At 50.8% G+C, this 17,195-nt stretch overlaps 1 protein-coding gene across 2 annotated transcripts in view; it reads left to right on the top strand.

Moving 5' to 3' along the window:
* Positions 1 to 17,195, top strand: part of PRICKLE1 (prickle planar cell polarity protein 1) — a 198,604-nt gene that overhangs the window by 127,323 nt on the left and 54,086 nt on the right. The window lies entirely within an intron of this gene.

The following is a 17,195-nucleotide window of genomic DNA, read 5'->3' as shown; positions in this document are numbered from 1 at the left end:
CGTGAGTTCTGAAACAAACCAAAAAAAAAAAAAAAGATAGGAACTCTTATGGGGTCGGGGAGAAGGGAAGAGGGAGGGAGGGAGGGTAGGTAGGGGGGTAGGAAAGTGATGGGGAAGGCTGTGATGTGTTGCCGCGCAAACATTGCAATATTTCACCCCCCCCCCCTTGCGCACGCCATCCCGGATTTTATAACATGTGTGCGCCGGCGCGCACAATTTATAAAATCGCGTGTCCATGTGCGTGCGCTGGGTAGCGCGTTCACATGGATGTGCGCACATATGTTTTTAAAATCTACCCTTAAGAGTGTTCAAAGTACTCGTAAACTTTATCCTGAATTTTCAAAACAGAGTTATGCGCATAAATCTGCTTTGACATTTAGGCGGTGTGCGGGAGCCTAGTGTGGCATCCGTGCACACCTTTACATCTGCTCTTTAGCAGGCGTAGATGTGTGCGAGTAGATTTAAGAACATACTTTCGAAAATTGAAAATGTGCGGTTTTTCCACACCAAATCTTCCCTTCCCCCATGAACGTCGCCTCCTAGTGCGCATAAAAGTACCTCATTTTATGTACACATATCCTTTTGAAAATCAAGCCTAAAAATATAAAGCCTTCCTTCTTAGAGGGGGTACTCTGTATGTGCACCTAGACTTTTACAGCTGTAATAGAATTTAATTGTGGATTTCTGCTTATATCAGACTAACTAGAAATGTAAGGTGATGCCTGCTCATTCAGAGTTGGGTTTTGACAGCTTTTATTCAGTTTTCTGGAAAATAATTCTGGTCACTCACTCCATAATTGCAAAGTCTGGGCTGCTTCCCATTTAATAACACAAGTTGGAAAGTGTGTATTTGCTAATGTGTATTGCGGGGGGGGGGGGGGGGACGCAGTTGCATAAAATAAGCTTATTTAGGGGGCAGTTTGGGAAGGAAGCCGCCTCTGCTGGTCTTCCACCTGTCTGGAACAAAAGGCAGGCCTGGAGGGGCCCCGGTTCTGCTCAGGCCTTTCCCCTTTGGAATGCGTGTTTGCCCTTGAAAATAACAATGCCTTTCAGACAAGGCCGACTCCTCTCACCGCCCTGTGGATAGACTCTTTTCCATTCAGATTTAATCCTGAAGGGAAGTGTTAACTGTCTGTAAACTGCTTTGTCACCAGTACACACACATCCACTGTGCACCTAACATAGGGAAAATACTCCTGCAAATCTAAGGTGAGCAGAGAGAGAGAGAATATCTTCTGCCACCAGCTTAGTGGTGCAAATGTTTTGTACAATTCTACTGATGATTACAGCTGACTGAGTTTTCTAGGACTGCTGGACCAGTTGGTGGGGTAGGTTGATTAATGAACTTATAGAAGTGGTCAGCGTGAGGGAAATACTCAAGTTAGGTTGGTTGGTTTGTTTTTACCAAAACATGCATCTTTTCTTTTTTTTTTTATCAAAGTCCAAGAAGAGACATCCAAAGCTGCAGGTTGGTTTTTTTTTTTCAGTAGTCAAGTTGACCTTTAAAAACAAACAAAATGTAAAAAAAATCCCCTCCTTTATTTTGTTTCATTGTATTCCTGAGACTGAAAAAATATACATGCACATATGTTGGCGCTACAACTGACAAGATTCTTGTGCTAATTCAGCCCCCTTGTGTATTCCTGAGGAGACTAATAAATAAAGTTCATTTTTTTTAAGCGCTGCATCTTTGGCCTCTCCCACCAGTGTGAATCTCAATAAATGAGGGCACTACTCAGCTTATCCTTGCACATACTGCTTTCTTAGCTCACTCGGATTCTTGTAAAGCAGGAACAATTCAACAGGCTGAAAAGTGGAATCGTGGATGAATGCTTGCTGGGGGGAGGAGTTGAAATATAGTGTGGCTATGATGAAAAGTATCTTCCAAAAGCAGGTGGAAGAATAACAAAATGACAAGTTCCTAAATCTCCTTTTGTCACAATATATGATCAGCAGAGGGGGCAATCGTCAAGAAACAAGCCAAGTGGTGTTCTGAGTAGTCTAACAGCACCGCTGCTTTAACTGTATTGGGGGTTTTTTTTTGTAGTACTAGGATTTTAATGCAAAACAAAGAGATCCGCATCTTTATCCTGCAGATCCAGTACTAATAATCCGCTTCGGTAACGACTTCCCCTAGGGAAGCCTAATCAGTTAGAAATAGGAAAAAGGAAATCTGACCTAGGTGTTCAAGGCGAAATTCACAGTTCTGCGGAGGAAGCTGCTCATTGGCCTTTGAAGCTTAACACCCTGGCTCCAGGGGCTTTTTTTTTTTTTTTTAGGATGGAGGAAAGGCGCCACCTTTTTAAAATTGCACAGGAAGTAAAACTGACAGCTATGTCTACTGTTTCTCCCACTCTGCTTTTGTCAGAAATGAAATCAACATAGACTGCAGGTCAGCCCTCTCTGAATTACCATAACACAGGCAGTCCAGACAGCCCTACTCCCTCACAGGCACAGCATTGACACAAGAGCACAAGATTATTACAGACAAATGTTTAGGGATGTAAAATGCAAGACCACAGCTTTATTGCAAAGGTTTACAAATATCCCCAAGCATGCCTGAGCCAAACCAGAATATTCGCATACATCTTTTTCTGGCCCCTCACCAGACCAGCTAAGCTTGTCATAGCTTCTGCTTGCCATGGGACCAAAACAAATCTGAAAAAAATTATTTTTCACTCAGTGCTCAATTAAGCTCTGGAATTCATTGTCAGAGGATATGGTTAAGGCAGTTAGCACAGCTGGGTTTAAAAAAGGTTTGGACATGTTCCTGGAGGAGAACTCTATAAACTGTTATTAACCAAATAGACTTAAGGAATAGTCACTACTTATCACTGCACAATAACAGCATGGGATTTATTTTTTTGGATCTTGCCATATACTTGGGACCTAGATTGTCCACTGTTGGAGACAAGATACTGGGCCCTCAGTTTGACCGAATATGGCAATTCTTTTCTTATCTTCTTATCTTCTTGGGACTTGGCCCCCGTACCTAACTTGCCCACCTTGTGGCCTTCCTTAGGAGATCATCCTGCTGCAGTGTGTCATCACCTGCTTGGCCAGCTATTGATGGCACAATTCTTTGCCGCAACACCCACCTTGCCCCATGCTACCAGCAAAGAGAACAGATGGAGCAGCCCTAGTCCCACTACTCCTCCCTGAGCTCAGATGCTTCACAGCAAAACCAAATGTGCCATTGGCTGCAGCGCCCCATTTAAAGGTAGAGGGCAGTGCATGGAGCCCTCGTATGGAATTCAGAACCAGTCAGTGCCACCCTCCTGTACTGGCTGGGCTTTATGCCTCCTGGGGTATCATTACCATAGAGATTTTATTTGGCTTAGGGTCTTGTCGCCTCCTTTCTTGATGCCCCTTGAAGTGGGATGGTTGGTGCACAAATGGAACAGACTTCTTTTTGAATTCAGAGTCATGAAAAGAATATGTGGAAGTACTGTAACACCAGCAGATGTCCTTCATGGTGCCAGAGCATATATCCTGTCCCTTCACACTCACTGGATCATTTGCCCATGTGAACTGTAAACAATCAGATTGCAATAAAAGTCAACGTGGTTTGTTAAACCCCTCCGCAGCTGAAGGCAACATTTGAAGCACAGTTCTCACAGACCCTCCTGGATGACTCTGCTGGTTTAAAACCTGGAGTATTAAACCTTTCCTCAGGAAAAGACACTTCCTGCACCTCCTGACCTTTCCTTGCAAAAAAAATGGCATTTTTTTTTGGGGGGGGGGGGATGACCCACTGACCTCTTAGCTTGTCCTATATCACTGTACAACAAAAACATGTCTGGAGTAGCCAAAGCTTGCCCAAGGGTCTAGGTACTTACTTGGAGGTAGGAATGTGGTCGTGTTAAGGCAGGGTAATGACTTTTCAACACAAGAGCGAAGGGCAGTCCAGCTTGCAGTGGAAGAGGCAAGATGGCAAGCACTGGCTTGTCCCTGCCTTTTGTTCTCTAGGGGACCCCTCCCTGGTCCCACCCTTCAGCTCCATAATCTCTGCTGGGCTGCGTCAACCTGGAAGGCTGGGAGGAAGGGGCAGAGGGTACAGGAAGTGAGGGCTGCCCAACACCAGGTTACATGGCTCACCCAAGCACTTTTGCTTGGACTCTTATTCATAGTCTGCTCCAAGAATAAGGATTCTCAGTGGATCTAGACTTTGCACTTGTATCCATGTGCTACCATGATCTCCACTGCTACTAAATGTGATTTATAAATGCTCTTGAACTTCACCAGCACATTGTTTGCTTTGCAGAGTGTTGCCAAGCAGCAAGCTTCTCTAGAACCTATCGAATGAAGACCCTTTTGTTTTACCCGTGTAGGCAGATACATGTTCAGGAACACAGACTCCTAAGAAATAGGTTAGACTTCATGTGTGTGTGTGTGGCCGCTGCGTCTTTGCGAGCAGTATTCCCACAGAATGAATAAGCTGTGGTTGCAACAGCCTGGAAAGAAGAACCCCTGCCTGTTGCAGAGCATAAAGAGCCGCCTTATACGCTACCCTTAAACGAACCGACCCGGGAGTCAAGTAAGGAAACACTAACACAGGTACTCGGGACCAGTCGTTCAGGCAGGCGTTCCCCCTTCCTCCCCTTGCCCTGAACAAATTATACACCACAACTGATTGGTATAACAAATAAGGCCGCAGTTTATTAAACTAACCCGAGCCAAACTTTAACAATATTCCAAACATTAACTCCCCCACCTCCTCATCTGCCGCATTCTTCTCTTCACTTACCATCGCGGCCCAATGGCAAGCATCTTGGAGCCTCCCCCCCCTTTTACCTACCCCGCCACGTCGTCGGCGAGGGTAGGCTTGCGGCCTGAGCATCGGCCCCCCCCTTGCTCTTTAGGCCTTCTCGCGCAGCAGCTCCAAACTGCACGAGCATTAACCCCCTCTTCCAACATGTCCTTCCCTATTCCAAATAATCACAAACAACTAGGGCTCGGGTTTCCGCCTACTGCGACAGTCCAGCAACAGAAACAGTAGCAACAACAAAGAACCATGAGGGAGGGAGGGAGGGAAGCAAAACACCTCCGCTTGCTTCGCTGCCGGATTCCGCACTGCCCGATCCCCCGCTAGCCCTACTCTCCTCCTTTCCCTTTGACCAATGGCAGCGCAGCTTTCAAATTTCTGCCCTGCCATTGGCTCCTCGTCCCTTCCTCTTGGCCCCCCCCTCCTCCACCCCCTCCCTTCCGGCTGCTGTACCTCCCGCCCGATCCCGTGTTACTTTCGGCGCCCCGGGACGGGCCCGGGTCGCCTCCTTTAACACAGGTACTCGGGACCAGTCGTTCAGGCAGGCGTTCCCCCTTCCTCCCCTTGCCCTGAACAAATTATACACCACAACTGATTGGTATAACAAATAAGGCCGCAGTTTATTAAACTAACCCGAGCCAAACTTTAACAATATTCCAAACATTAACTCCCCCACCTCCTCATCTGCCGCATTCTTCTCTTCACTTACCATCGCGGCCCAATGACAAGCATCTTGGAGCCTCCCCCCCCTTTTACCTACCCCGCCACGTCGTCGGCAAGGGTAGGCTTGCGGCCTGAGCATCGGCCCCCCCCTTGCTCTTTAGGCCTTCTCGCGCAGCAGCTCCAAACTGCACGAGCATTAACCCCCTCTTCCAACATGTCCTTCCCTATTCCAAATAATCACAAACAACTAGGGCTCGGGTTTCCGCCACCAACAAGGCCACTTAAGTGCCCTTGTTCCCCCACTGCGGCCAAACTTGCAGCTGCAAATGAAGGGCTTCCTCCAAGGCGTTGTTAAACAAATCAACGCCGATCTCAGAAAGGTGAACCCCATCGGCTAGGAAGTAACCCCCTAAGACCTCCCTCGACCATTCGTGGCGGATCCAAAAGCCGCCTTCCCGCACCAACCATTTGCCGATTTGGCGATTCAGTTTTTTGACACCATGACGCCAAATGGGCTCCCGGTGATTGCGCCAACGAATGATGATGTCCGACCAACCGACCCTCGTGCGGGGCAAGCGATTCAGGAGAAACGCCAGGTCTTTCCGGATAATTTTGATAAACTCACGACACGTGAGCCGTCCAATGTCGTTCCCACCCAAATGAATGACAAGAATTCGCGGAAAGCCGAAGGCCTCCACCTTGCCTTGCAAGAAGCCACAGAGACTACCCCATGTCATGCCCCCTTGGCCCATCCAGCGCACCGCGCCCTCCAGTGCAGCCACGTTCAGATTCTCCCCGTAGGGGCGCCTCCGGGCGCGGCGTTGAGCCCGATGGACAAAAGAGTGGCCCACGATCCAAGCACAATCTCTGGGCAACTCGACCCCAAACATATCTGAAAGACAAAACACATGCAGTAACTCCCAGGTCCAACCACACGGCGCCCCCCCCCCCCCCCGAGGACTCCTCCCCTACCACCCCCCTACCGCCTCACATAACCCCGATAAACCATCGACCTCCAACGACCCAAGGCTTGAATACGCGCCGCAGGCCACCCCAATTCGGCCGCCACCGTGGCCGCACCGATCCGAAAGGAATGCGAGGTATACCTACGCACGTCCCACCCGAAGGAAGCTATGACCTGGCGCAGTACGGCCGCGAATTGAAACCGCGTTAAAGGGGTCCCATCTTCATGCACCAAGAACTGGCAGCCGGCGCGCGGCCGCAAGGCGGCATACGCCAATGCAGTGCGAACAGGACACGCCAGAGCATGGGGGGCGCGGCGGAACGAAAGCCACGCACCAGCGCCGGCTTGATCCGTCTTGGAGCGCCGAATGCAAACCGTGACGCAACGCTCATATAAACAAACATCGCCAACCCCGAGACCCCCCACGTCCCCTCGCGACTTCGCCACCAGCTCCCCGAGCCGAAAAGCGCCACAGAAGGCCCACACAAAGGCCAACCGAAACAAAAGATACTCGTAGGTCGAACGACAGACCCGCGGCAAAGCGGCAGAAATGCGGAGTAAATCCAGATAACGGATGGGCTGACGACTATCCAGACGCCCACCCGCTGCCCGGCCCCATCCCGCCAACAACTTCCGCACTAGAAAACTGCGCAATGGGCTGCTGAACCCGGCCAATTTGTGGAAGAACGCAAAACCCGCCAACTGACTCCGAACGGAGGCCACCGAAAACCCCGCCCGTCTTGCCCACAGGATGTAGCGAACGACCGCACCCTCACCAACGGCCCCCCCAGTCCACCCTAAAGAGAACAAAAAAGAGGCCACGTAACGTCTGCCAGAGAGATAGGCTGTCCAGGTCGCCGGAGCCACGGACCGCTGTATCAGGTCCCACGTCACTTCGCCCCCAGCTTCCACAGGCAGGCAGGCACCCTGTCCCCGGACAGGCGGGTGCGCGGGGCCGCGGCACGGAAGACGTCCCACTTAAAACGAGAGAGAGCGTCGGCAATGAGGTTCAAAGTCCCGGGAACATGGTGAGCTTTAACAGTGATATTGCGTTGAAGACATAATAGCACCAATTCCCGCAGCAAGGCTGACACCTTAGGGCACTTCGCCGCCAGCTTGTTAACCACCTGAACGACTCCCAAGTTATCACACCACCACACCACACGTTTGTTGGCTAAGTCCGCGCCCCACAGCGTCAGCGCCACCAGAATGGGGAAGAGTTCCAAGAAAGTAATATTCTTGACTGTGCCGGCCGTAATCCAAGTCTCCGGCCATCGCTCGGCACACCAACGGCCCTGAAAATACAAACCCAGGCCGGTCGCCCCAGCAGCATCCGAATATAGTTCCAGGTCCAAATTAGACACCTCCGGGGCTTGCATAATGCAAGTCCCATTAAAAGAGACCAAGAAGTCATCCCAAATGGCCAACTCTGCTCGCACCGCGGACGTAACCCTAATAAAATGATGGCCCGCCCGGACGCCCGCCGTTCTGGCCGACAGACGCCGAATAAAAGCCCGGCCGATCGGTATGACCCGGCACGCGAAATTAAGGGAACCGATTAAGGCTTGCAACTGGGTTAAGGTGACCTTTACCGCGCGTTTGACGACCGCAATGGACCCCTGAAGCTGCAGGAGTTTGTCGGCGGGCAACCTGCAAGACATGGCCGCCGAATCGATCTCTATGCCAAGAAAGGTCAAACGGGTCGCCGGCCCTTCCGTTTTCTCATGGGCTATCGGAACACCGAGCCGCCCGGCCGTCCGCAGGAACCCCTCCAACTGGCGGCGGCATAATTCGTTGTCCCGGGGCCCCACAAACAGAAAATCGTCCAGGTAGTGCACAGAGGCAGCGCAAGCATTATGTACGTTTGTCGCCCAATGAACAAAAGTACTAAATGCCTCAAACAACGCACAAGACACGGCGCAACCCATGGGCAGGCACCGATCAACAAAGTAGTGGCCTTCAAAATAAAAACCGAGCAGCGGAAAACAGGACGGGTGAATGGGAAGCAAGCGAAAAGCGGATTCGATATCCGCTTTTGCCAGCAAAGCCCCCGGACCCGCCGCACGAACCAATGCCACGGCATCGTCAAAGGAGGCATAGGTCACTGCGCAGGCCTCCGGAGGGATAAAATCGTTGACGGAAGAACCGTCCGGAGAGGACAAATTGAGGATGAGGCGGAATTTACCCGGAACCTTTTTGGGGATGACCGCCAATGGCGACAGATGCATCGCCTCATAAGGCTGACGCGAAAAGGGGCCAGCAATCCTACCCCGATCAAGTTCGTCCGCCAGCTTGGCCCTGGCCACGTGGGCCAAGCGGGCGGCCGACCGCGAATTCCTCGCCCTCCCCCCGGAACCCAGGCCAGCATAAGGGATGATAAAACCATAACGAAAACCATCGCACAACAGGCGAGCCGCCGGACGATCAGGGTAACTCTGTAAGGTCACAAGCAGCTCTTGCAGCAGGATCGGGGAATCGGCTTTGCAGTAAAGGGATGCATCATTTGGCTCCCTTGCCGGCCCCAGCACTCTGTCCCTGGGGGCATCGAAGGGCGGCATGCGTTCCTCCACACGTGGAGCACGCATGTCGGAATTTACATTCGGGGAACAGGCAAGTAAGCTTATTGAACCGCCAACAGATATCGGCCCCCCCCCCCCCCCCCTGCGTTCTTAACCCCAGGCTCGCTCCTACGCCCCGCTCCGATCCGAAAGGACTGCGCCGTGGCGACACCAGCGGAATCCGTGTGGGATGGGGCTCCCCCGCCTCCCGCACGGGGGGCTCCCCTAGTGGACGCTGCTCCCTTATTAGTCATTTGCGTGAGCCACAGGTGAATGTCCTGCGACCCCCAAGACATGAAACGATTGCCAGCCATTTTGTCACGAAACTTCTCGTCGTAGTTGAGCCAAGCCCAACCGTCGTAGTCCTTAAAGGCGCCGAGGATACTATCCGCATAGGATAATAAGGAGCCATACTGAGAAGTGTCAAAATGACTGACCACGCTCGCTAGCCGCAGGAAACCGCGGACCCAGTTAACAATGTTCTTAGGAATACGCGGCCCAGTACTCCGCTGTCGGTCACGTTTTTTTGGCTTTCTTGGACCCCCTCTTCCCTCCCCGCCGCCCCTCCAGCAACTTAAAAATGTTAACAAAGCGTCGTTTGCGTATGCGCTTCACCAAGCGCCGAGGCACCTCTTCCCAAAGTTCGGTCAAGGGGGCCAAGGCGGGATGGACCGCGTCAAATTTCGGGCCCTCAGCTAAAACGGAACGCGGGCGCGCAGAACTTACACTGGAGCTAGTAGACGAGGAGGGAGACGGGGAACTAGACTCTGCCCGTGACCGCTTACTTCGACCCTTTGCCCCCTGACACCCGGGAACTTGGCACGACTTACCTGCGGCCGCATCATGGCCGGCGGCGGCACCATCCAGGGAGCCGGGGGTCATATCACCCGCACCGGCAGAGGGAGCGCCTCCAGGCGCGGATCCACGGCCGGCATCTGTGACCGGGAAGCCAGCCACCACGTGCTCCCGCCATGCCTCCCGGCTGGAGGGACCCGGGCGCTCTTCATCCGGGGGAACAGGGAAAGACTCCTCCGCAGTCCGATGGCCATCGCGCTGAGCGGTGGCCGGTTCACTGACGGCCGGATCCCTACCCGCATCCATACGGGAAGGAAATATAAGGCCACCCATCGGAGGAGGGGCTTGCCCCACCCGCCAGGCCCCCAGACCCAAGTCGTCCCGTGGCTGCGCGTCAGCGGGCACCGGGAGGAACCCATATCCCGCCCTGGCCATGCGCTCCAAGAACGCAGACACTATGGCCGCCTCATGGGAGGCAACCGGGACGGTAGGAGGGGGGGGGGCACGCAGAGCTGGGCGTGAGCCCGGCCGGGGCCGGAACCGCCGACCGACCACGAGGCCCCCCGGCCCTGATGGCAACAGGCGCCCGACCACCCCATCGCCTGCGGGCATGGTCCCCGGAGGGGGGGGCACGCCGGCGCGACAAGGAGGTACCCGGGGGGCTGATAGGGCGTCGGACGTGGGCCGAGGAAGACCCGGCCGAGCCGCGGCCCCGGCCCGGGGGCCCCGCGTGTCGTGGGGACCGTGGGGAACAGGAGGGGGGGGGTGTCCAACAAGGACCGAGGTCGCGTGCGCTCGGAGGAGGCAGGGATGGCCGGGGCATGGGCCTGGTGCACAGGCCTCGTGGCCGGGATCGGGTCATCGAGCAGGGGACGGCCTAGGAAGGTGAAGGCGGAGACAGGCCCGACTACGCCCGGCGGAGGGGGTGGCGGGCGCAAGCATGTAAGCGGCTGAGGTGGGGGGGGGCTGGGGCAAGGCTCCGCATCCGCCTCGGGGCCGCTCTCACCCGAATCGGATAAATAGGTGAGGAGGGAGGCGATGGGGGGCGCCGAAACAGTCAAGGGGTCGGTAGGGGGTCGGCTGGGAGGTGTACTCACGTCCGGAAGCCCAGCAGCGGCGGTCGCACGTACCCCTCGTGAAGCCCGGGGCCGCGCAGGAGGGCGGGCACGCGCCGCAGTCATCGGCCGGGCGGCCGTCTTTGATTTTGCACGTCGCATCGGGGAAAGAGGCTGCGCAGCGAGGGAAACCGCGACGTCCGCAGTGAGGGATTCGGCACGAGCAAGCAGAAGCAAAACACCTCCGCTTGCTTCGCTGCCGGATTCCGCACTGCCCGATCCCCCGCTAGCCCTACTCTCCTCCTTTCCCTTTGACCAATGGCAGCGCAGCTTTCAAATTCCTGCCCTGCCATTGGCTCCTCGTCCCTTCCTCTTGGCCCCCCCCTCCTCCACCCCCTCCCTTCCGGCTGCTGTACCTCCCGCCCGATCCCGTGTTACTTTCGGCGCCCCGGGACGGGCCCGGGTCGCCTCCTTTTCTTCGCAGTCAGAGCGGTTTATGGAGCAGCCTCGCAGAGGAGAAGACAGATATAAACCCAGCAGCAGAATTCAGGAAGGCCTGGGATAAGCACAGGGGTAAAGCCTGAGACCAGGTAGGCCCTCAGCATTGCATTATGAATGGATAGGCAGTCCTTATCTGCCCCCATATTCTATGTAAATAATCCTGGGAGTTGTATCTAAAACTGTGCATGTAAGTCATTAGATCCCCCCCCCCCCCCCCACCACCATTTCAGTAATTCTCAGAACTGCAAATAAAGTATTGATGTTTTAATAATGTAGAATTAATGTGGTTTTTATTAAATGGTAATTTATAAATTGAGAGGTATTCTCATAGGTTGGTGACTTAGATGGAAACGGTATAAAATACTTGTTTTAAGCATTGACATTTTATAGACCTTACTTTGTTTCTTGTAAAGTCTAAAAGAATTCGTTTTAGATCTACGAGAAGTTTAAAATAAAACTTTCCATCATAGTATTTTTTTTTTTTTGGGCCTTATAAATGAAGATGTTTGACAAGATGCCGGGCTCCAGGGACTGTTAGTCTTATGCAGCAGTATTGCATTTCTTATGTCTTATGACCCCTTTAGACTTTCACCCCAGGACATCCTGAGTCCTGCTCTGTTCCAGTGATAATGTATAATTATGTTAACTCACTGTTGTTAATAATATCTGCCAATAGAAGAATAAACAAGTCTTTTTGGTTCACCTTTTTATTGTTTGCGGGCTACTAACAGCAGCCAGCCAGCAGCATTAGACTTCCTTGGCTCTTCTTAAATTAGGTAGTGAATTGGGGGTGGATTCATATGTTAATGGCCACTTCTCAGTCCTTGAGAACTTGTTAAATTATTCTGACACAATAGGCCCCCACTTGCTGACATCATTGTTATGGGCAAGTTTGAGATGATTTTAAGGATGGAGCCTGTGCATATTCTCTCAGTCCGTTCTGCATGCGAGGAGAGGGCAGTTTGGAAAAGGAGCTTGCTGGTGTTCAGGCGATTGAAGCATGTTGAACACGTAAGGTAGGATTTCCCCCCCCCCCCCCCCCCCCCCCCTAAGTAAAAACCCGACTGTTATCTTCTGCTGCTGCTTGCAGACATGCGTGATGCTTTGCAAAAACTGGAGGGTGTGTATATATATATATAATGACAGGGCTGAAGGAATTACAGCTTCAACAAGGGTTTAAACTGGTACTGTAGCCAGGAGGTTTCAGACACAGTAGGCACTTATTTAAATACAAAGAGCGTTCGGCAGGCACTTTTTTTTTAAATCTGAATGCTTCCTTTTTTTTTTTCTCTGTTAAGTGAAGTTTGTATTCTTGTTTTTCAGTTCCCTCATGAGTATGCATTTGAATCAAACGGTCCTTCTCTTTTCAAGTTCTCTGTTTAATTATGTACATTTGAACTGTTGCCTCTGCGGATGCATTGACCTTTTATTGAATGTTAGTGCACAATCCAGCCCACACTTTCAATATCAGGAAAAGGCAGGGAAAGAAGAACTCTGCCTGCTGACCGGCAGGAAAGTGCTTTCTGCTTTGCAGCTCAGGCGGGGTAGTTGCAGGCGGTTGGCACCATTTCCTTGAGATAGTCGGCTGTTTTTGTGAGAAGCCTCCTGAGGTGTTGGTGCAGGCAGGGAGGGGTCTTCCTGTGTTATTGCTTTGCAAGGAATGGACAAAGTTCATTGCATGGGCAGAGGGAGCTGGGAATGCTGCTAGCCATCTGGATCAATCTGTTCTGGACTGTTTGCGCCAGCCAGGGCTAAAGGGCGACCGCATCTGCATGAGTAAGTGCATGGGGCCGTTTTCTTTTTTTTTCCTTCATTTTGCACGAGAGAGCTCCGCGGAGCTGCAGTGCGCGCTGCCAGTGCGCGGTGCAGAGAGCCGCCGGCTGCCCCCCTCCTGCCGGTAAGAAGAGGGCACGGGCGAGAGCTGCTCTGCTTCCCTGCCAGATTCCGCTCTGACCCAGCTATGCTTTGCAATCCTTCGTTCCTGGTAAGGTTTCATGGATCTGGTACAGTGCCACATGGCACCTAAGCAAGTTGGAGGAGTCGAAATTTGTCTCCTAAACCCGGGACTCTAATCATTAGTCGGGGGATGGGGGTCATTTGACTTCCCCCCCCCCCCCCCCTAGGTTTTAAAGTCTGAGGTGTTTGGCGAAAACTGGCTCTGTATAAGCAGTCCTTCCGCCCACCATCTCAGATGCCTATACCTATCTGTTAGTATTTCTCTTATTATTATTATTACTGATAGAGGCCCGTAGGCTGTCAGCTTCTGGCCTTGTCGTCTGCTGCCGCACTGAAGAAAGAGCTCCCAAAAGCTTGATCCCTAGAGGGTGGATTGCGAGGGAGGCTGATTGAATGCCGACGCCTGCTTACTGGTGCTGCAAGCCAAGAGAGCCAGCTTTGTTTTGAGCCACATTTGTAAAGATTGTGCACAGAGTTCTTCTGTTGCCTCTGACATGCGAGATGGCTTCGCATTTGATCTCATTTATACTCTTACACCTTCGTCTTGCCCCCCCACACACAAGGTCCTTGGATGGGAGCTCTGCCTGATATGCAGGTGGTCCCTGTAAGATTAGCCTGAGCTTTCCAGTTGGCCACCAGAGCACTGTGCCCTTGAAACAATGTTTGTATCAGAAAAGATTTGTAAGCCGGGTGCTTTTTTCTGCGGAGCTTAACATCAGCACCTGAAAACTCCTTGCAAATTTGTAATCGTCTAAAGTTTATAATGAATCCTTTCAGGCCAAGCCCTCTCACTACCCCCACCCAAAAAAAAAAAAATCAAAAAGTGAAGCTTGGAAGAAGATTAAAGCTTTCATTCAAAAGTTTGATTTCTATATTTCTCAGCTGTGAAAGTGGGCGGCATTGGGCTGATTGGTTTATGACTGGTGATGATGGATACATGGCATTTATCTAAACTTCTGTCTTGCACCTTCTCCTGATAGGGGAGCTAGAACAGTTTTTGTGGTGGGGATGTGGAAAGCCGTGTTTTTTAAAGCAGGTATCATGGGAGCCTGTGCATTCAGGAGGTGCTGCAGCGCCCTTAATCCCAGCTCCTTGATGCTGGAGATGCTTTCCTTGAGAGGGACGGGGCAGATTGTTAACAAAGACAAATGAAACCTGAGCATGTGTGTATGTTACAATGGAATCTACCCACTGTGCGCTGATCCCTAAGCCATCTAAAAAAAGAAATGCAAAAAAAAACAAACAAAAAAAAAATTAGGTCAGATTTTAAAAAAATATATATATATAAATCCAGGTACCCCTTTATGGAAAAAAATGATCTCATTACAACTGGGTTTCCTAAAATTCTGGCAGGGCACTTGGCTAATCACAGCACGCAGCCAAATAAAATACCCCCCAAATCAGACATTCTGGCATGAGACAATGCTTTGTCATCCTGCTGCTTCCTTTTTGTCAAGCAGACTGTCTCCCTTTCCAAAAGCCGCAGCCGTTATTCATACATAGACAACAGTTTTGAAAATCCATCAATGAAAAGCTGGAAAAATGAGCTTGGCAAGCCCAGAGGGGAAATTACTCCTTCCTGTGAGCTGAGGAGAGATGCAAACTGTGGAAAACCTAAGTGCAAAGCTTTCATTTTATCTGAGATACAGCTGAAGTTTAACAGGGCAGCGCCGGTTAGACTGACCCCCATGTCTTGACAACTTATCCGAACTGAGAGATGCCATAGAACCTCTAATTAAATGTATATTCCACCTTGCATGACTGGTCTGCCACTTCAAAGTGAATTATATTTACCTACTTTAGATATTTCATTGTTCATGGAGGACTTACAATCCAAGGTAGAGGTGCTCAAACCGGTCCTATGCCCCCACCCCATCAGGGTTTCAGGATATCTCTAAGAAATATGCATGAGATTTATTTGCATGCACTACCTCCTATCTATGCAAAATATTTCTCATGCATATTCATTAGGGATATCCTGAAAACCCAACTGGCTAGGGGGCCCCGTAGGACCAGTTTGAGCACCCCTGATCTAAGGAACCTATTTAATAAAAGTTTTCTCCCATTCTGCAGCTGATGAAATAAATAAAGTGTGCCCAGCCTAGCACATGGACTTACACGTGGTTGGGCACGTGTTTTGGGCGTGCTACACTAACACCCAAAGCAGTAAGGAGATTAGCATGCCCACAGTGCGTGCCCTAACAAATGTGTAGCCAGTAGCGCCAATTACATGTAAATTCCATGCAGATGAGGCCATTAGCTATTCCCCCCCCCCCCCCATGCAGGAAAGCACTGGGTACCCAACTGCACACTTTTTAACACAGCAAATTTAACTCCAACCCCAGGGGTGGAGTAAAGTCAATTGGCGAGTCAAGGGCTCATGGGAAATACAAAAAAAAAAAAAAATACGGTTCTCTAGGTTCCTCTATTATGAGGTGTGTTTTTCCTACTTATTATCGTTCTGACACTTTTGTTTACTGCTTGCGGTGGAGGAAAATAAATGTATATTGGCTTGATAAAGAAAACAAAACAATTTTCTTATGGCCACTCAATTTAGACGCCCATAGCAAGGGGCGCTTAATACAGGGTGGCCCATGGGGAAAGTAGCCCGCCTCCAATACCAGTGCCACGCAGGCAGGCTACCTTTTCCATGGGCCAGCCTGTTTAAGGGACTTCTGCAAACTCAGCAAAACAAGAAAAAGATTGGCTTGAAAGAAGCGGCTTAAAAACGGATGCTAATATTGAGTGCCCATTGTAATTGACCGCTACAGACACAATTCTCCCCTGGAACGCCCTTTTGTTTTTTTTTTTTATGTAGCCTCTCATTTAAATACTGCATCGGGCACCCAGGAGACGTGGCTGTGCGTGTTAGGAAAATAGGCACTCAATACAAGCGCCCATCTTATTGCATCGGCCCCTCTGTGTCTATGCGGAAAAATGCTGAGTAAATGACTCCCTAAGTTTGTACCTGAGGTAATGGAGACTGAAGTGACTTGGCTAAGGTCACAAGGCATATCAGTGGGATTTGAACCTTGGATTCCCTGGTTTGCAGCCCTCTGCTCTAACCAACAGGCTACTCCTCCATTCTGAGGTAAAAGCTAATTGAATTGTTAAAAAATGTCATCAAACCTCCTTAGGTTTAGGATGAGTGTCCCTAGGAAGATTGCCAAGTGGCTCCAGATTTTCAGGACAGGTTGATCCAGTTCTGGTTTTATTCCATTGCATGAAAGGACTTGTAGTTCTGACTTTCCTATTGCATTTCCTTAGAAAAGCAAGACTACAAGTTCCAGCATGCAATGGAGTAAAACCAGAAATCGATCAACCGGTCCTGAAAATCTGGAGCCAGCTGGCAACCCTAGTTCCTAGTAGTCTAGCATTTTTGTTTTTAGCACAAACCTGAGTTTTTCATTCACCTTATACAGGTTATTAGCCCAGTATTCACGTGACATTCTTCACATGGTATTGTCTACCTGGAATAAAAGTCAGCAGATAAGTTATAGACAACACTGTTATCTTGACCTAACTTACGGGCCGATACAGTAAAAACCGCGGGAGAGCCGGCGCTCCGAGGCAAGCGCACGCTCTCCCGACACACGCCCAGGCCACTCTCCTGGGCGCGTGATCGAGTATTTCAATGAGGGCCCATGGTAAAAGGAGGCGCTAGGGACACTAGCACATCCCTAGTGCCTCCTTTTAGACAGAAGCGGCGCCTGTCAGCGGATTTGACAGCCAGCTCAATTTTACCGGTGTCGGTTCAGAAAATGGACACCACGGGCAGATTTTAAATTTTAAATTTTTTTTAAATTTTTATTTTTTTTTAAATTTTTAATTTTTTTACTGAATCGGCCCATTAGAGCTTCATTTACTAAGCGCGTTTTCCATAGAAAAGGAGAAAAGCCTTAGTAGATCAGGCCCTTAATATGCAAGTAGTTTTCAAG

This window comes from Rhinatrema bivittatum, chromosome 9, assembly GCF_901001135.1.
Source record: "Rhinatrema bivittatum chromosome 9, aRhiBiv1.1, whole genome shotgun sequence".
In the NCBI taxonomy this organism is placed as follows: Eukaryota; Metazoa; Chordata; class Amphibia; order Gymnophiona; family Rhinatrematidae; genus Rhinatrema; species Rhinatrema bivittatum.
The sequence above is the reverse complement of the archived record's forward strand: the minus strand, read 5'-3'. Positions and strand labels throughout refer to the sequence as shown.